This window comes from Anas platyrhynchos, chromosome 1 (genome assembly GCF_047663525.1).
Source record: "Anas platyrhynchos isolate ZD024472 breed Pekin duck chromosome 1, IASCAAS_PekinDuck_T2T, whole genome shotgun sequence".
Lineage (NCBI taxonomy): Eukaryota > Metazoa > Chordata > Aves > Anseriformes > Anatidae > Anas > Anas platyrhynchos.
Window position 1 is genome coordinate 66,943,302 of NC_092587.1, and position 4,199 is coordinate 66,947,500.

The 4,199-nt window shown below is 38.1% G+C and overlaps 1 long non-coding RNA gene across 1 annotated transcript in view; it reads right to left on the reverse strand.

Moving 5' to 3' along the window:
• Positions 1 to 3,245: 3,245 nt before the first annotated feature.
• The window catches only part of LOC113844509 (uncharacterized), a 2,471-nt gene continuing 1,517 nt past the window's right edge, over positions 3,246 to 4,199 (reverse strand). The window contains exon 3 of the long non-coding RNA XR_003499229.3: positions 3,246 to 4,199. This exon is cut by the window's right edge and continues 783 nt beyond it. This is a non-coding gene — a long non-coding RNA (uncharacterized lncRNA).

A 4,199-nucleotide genomic window follows, 5' to 3' on the forward strand; every position in this document is an offset into this window, starting at 1 on the left:
TGATGTGTAAGTCCACATTGATAGCCCTTTACATGAAAAATATGATTCCTTTGTCTTCTGGTATTACATTGGAGCTTTTATTGCACAGTTGGAAAAAAAAGTGATAAATCCAAACCCTTTCATCAAAAGTATTTTATGGAGAATTTCCAGATACCTCCTCCTACCAGATGAAAACCTTTTGGCAGATCTTCACATACGAGATGGTACTATATTTACAGTACTGATTCAGAGACCTATTTCTCCACTCTTAACTAGTGTCCTGTATTTTTCGTTCACTCTGATGTGATCTTTTGGCAGTCTTACAATTTTAAAACTCAGTCAAAAATGAATGTTTTGCTTCTTCCTTACAAATTTTGACCACAATAGGCAATACTGACATCTTGCTGTTATTCATGCCTAATTGACATGTGCTATTTTTTACTTGGTCTTCCATCTTTTCACTCAGTCTTTCTGACTGGAACCCTATCTTGCCACCCATGCCTCTGTAATATATATGCCTCTGTAACCTGTACCAGTGCTTTGTCACCCACACAGTGAAGTCCCTCTTGATGTTTAGATGAAATCTCTTGTGTTCCAGCTTTGTGCTCATTGCCTCCTGTCCTGGCACTGGACACCACTGAAAATGGCATAGCTTCATCCTCTTTGCACCATCCCTTCATGTATTTATACACATTGATAAGATACCCCCGAGCTTCTTCTTCTCCATGTTGACCAGTCCCAACTCTCTCAGACTATCCTCATAGGAGAGGTGCTTCAGTCCCTTGACCAGCTTTGTGGTCCTCCTCCTCATTCTTTCCAATATGTCTCTCTTGTACTCGGGGGCCCAGAACTGGGCACAGTATTCCAGGTGTGACCTCACCATTGCTCAATAGATGAGAACGATCACTTTGCCTGACCTGCTGGCAATGCTTTGCCTAATGCAGCAAAGAATATCATTGGCCTCCTTAGCAGCGGGGTACATTACTGACTCATGCAGTCTGTACTCAATGCATACAAATGCACTCAATGTATAGTGTAACTAGCATGTCAAGGGAGGTGATTCTCCCACTCTACTCCACTCTTGCAAGATGCCACCTAGAGTACTGCATTCAACCCTAGGGCCACGGACTTAAGAAGGACACAGATCTGTTTGAGTCCAGAGGATGGTCATGAAGATGATCAAAAGACTGGAGCACCTATCCTATGAAGAAAGACCGAGAAAGTTGGGGTTATTTAGCCTTGAGAAGAAAAGGCTCCATGGACACCTTATCAAGGCCTTCCTGTATTTAAAGGGTGTCTCCAGAAAAGATGGGAAACATAGTGACAGAGCAAGGGGTAATGGTTTTAAACTGAAAAAGGGTGGAACTATATGCAAGGAAGAAATTGTTCACTCAGGGGGTGGTGAGGCATTGGAAGTGGTTGCCCAGAGAAGTTGTAGATGGCCCATCTTTGGAAGTTTTCAAAGCCAGGCTGGATGGGGCTTTGGACAACTTGGTCTAGTGGAAGGTCCATGGGAAGGTCCATGGCAGTAGGGTTGGAAATAGATGATCTTTAAGGTTTCTTCCAACCCAACCCATTCTATCATACTATGACTATGTCATTAGTGCTCACATTATGTTAATATATATGCAAATATTTTTTTCAAGGCTCTCCTCTGTTGTGATATCTATAAGAAGCATTATCAGTATTGACTGTCACTTTTGGGCAGCCAATTCAACCATTAACGTTTACTGATTTTATATGTTTGAGTAGCTTATATAATCAACCCAACTATATGACCTCATATTCCTGCCACTCACGTACATTTTTCCTTCTAGATTTCTATGATTAGAATATGAAACAAAGGGGGAAAATATCCATATATTTTCATACTGTGTATAAATTCATTTAGTATTTTGTCCCGGGGGACAGTAAATTCATTGGGAAAGGGATGTCAGTACATATTTCACAGCATAACGTAGCAAAGTATCAGTCTTACTTCAGCATCTGACTCTCAAATAAATTGCTTCAAGTATTCTAGAGAACCTAGGTTAAGGCATCAAATATCTAGGTACCAAAATCCACCTAATTAAGTAGTCTTACTTTCCAAACAACTCAAATTCACAGCTTCTCTTTTTGCATCATGTATACTTGTTCTCATATTTGCTGAGCAAAGAGTTTCACTCATTGTAAATATCTGAAAAAGAGGCATATTTTGATAGAGATGTAAAACAATATTAAAGGATGATTAATTTCTGAGGATAACATTCTAAATGACATAAGATCAAAAACCCTGTAATCAAAGCAGTGATTCGTATTGAGTACTACATATTGTTTGCATTGAAAATGACATATCTGATGTCTATTTTAAAGTAGCTTCTACTTTTAAAGAAGCTACAGCCCTTTAATGAACTATGGGGGGGAAGGAGAGGTGGCACGGGAAACAAGTTGAAGGAGGCATTATTGGATTATTCACTTTTGTAGGACAGAACCTGTTTGTATAATCAGAGATATGCCTTAAGTGGTCTTTAAAGAAAGTCAGATTTTGTTTAAAAAAAAAAAGGGGGAAGGAGGAGGCTTCATTAAGTAGACTGACAGGCTCCATAGATTTCTTAAGTGTTTAAATTAAGGATTGTGAGTTCTTGAAACTTGACAAGGAAAGCAGGATTGTCACTGCTGGCTGTCTGAACCAGAGGTAAGTGCAGATTAAGCTTTTCCTGTCTCTATTATAAACATATTGTTCCTGTTCTCAAAAGCTCAGTGACGTAGAAGAGACTAGTTTTTTTATTATTATTATCTGAAAAAAAAATTAAGTGTCAGATAAAATTCTAAAGTATGAAAAGTACTCAGATGCTGCTCGTTATTATTTTAGTGGTAACTATTTGGCATTTGACACAAATTACTTAAAGAAATTAAAATCAATCATATCCAGATACCTAGAACCAAGTTATAAGAATGCTCATGAGGAGCATGGCATGCTTTAAAATATATTCATCCATTCTGTTGATCTTTCTAGAATTATTTATGGAACTGGATTCAACTGATATTGAATTTATGTTGTACTTATGTGGCACGTTTTCTGAAAAACTATTTCTTACATAGTATAAATACCTCTGCTTGTTCTTATGAAGTTTGGCTGAACAAAATGAACTTAGAGAGTGTAACAGAAAATTTGCATTGTTTAGGGGCAGTTTTTGTTGTTTTTGTTCCCCCCCCCCCCATTTGGTAAAGGTGGGTTTCAGTGAAGTAGTGAAGGCAGGCATTTTCGGAAGCTAAGCCCAGTCAAACATTGGTTTATTCAGGCTTTCTGTTCAGAAAACCCAAAGAACAGCTTTCTTTGACAACACAGTCTTACTCAGGGCTTCTGAAAACAGACATTTTTCTTCCAGCACAATTACTGATACAGTATTATCAATTAATCAGGCAGATGTTGCAGAATTACATTCCGTATTCTAATACAGGTGTCAGAGTACATACAAGCGTCTCAAAACAACTACCTGATCTGTCACAAATTAACACTGAAATGGTCTCATGCCTTCATCACATCAATAACTTCAGCATGCCTCTTGATATTTGTTTATGCCCTCCTGTGCCTGCTGGAAACTTTTAGAAGCTGTGCAAAATCTTTTGCCTTTCTTATTTTCTCCAAAATAATTCAGTCCATGCACATGTGCTAAGGAAGCACAGTTTTTATATCAGTATCTTGTTTAAATGCGTATTTCTTCCCACCTCCTCCCCCCAAACACTGAGGATGCAAGGCTTTATTTATTTAAGAAAAAAAGGTACATGTTGCAGATGTTCATAGGTCTGATAACTTCTTAAAGAGAATAGCTAACTTTTCTCTTTTGTTAAACAATAGCTAAAAGCAAATTAAACATGATGCTTAAGGAGGTGCATTCCACATGCATACTTTTGATTTTATAATCCCCCCCAAAATGTTTCTACCTCTTTCAGTATGAAAACACATGCTTTGGTTGCTTCTGTCACCTGGCTGAAGAATAAAAAATAAATAAAAAAAAAGTTACTGTGTGCAGTTAATATCGAACAGCAGCCATCTCCAGATGATCCCTGCTGCATCCAATTTCTGCCAAAATGCTTTCTGTTAAACCTCCATCAAACAGACACACGGCGCACAAAAGAAAACCTCATCACCAAGGGAAACTAATCCACCGGTGCGCAATGTAAGCCTGTCAACTTTTTATTATAAGAAGTCATCACTCATTTCAGTGAAGATTAAAAGT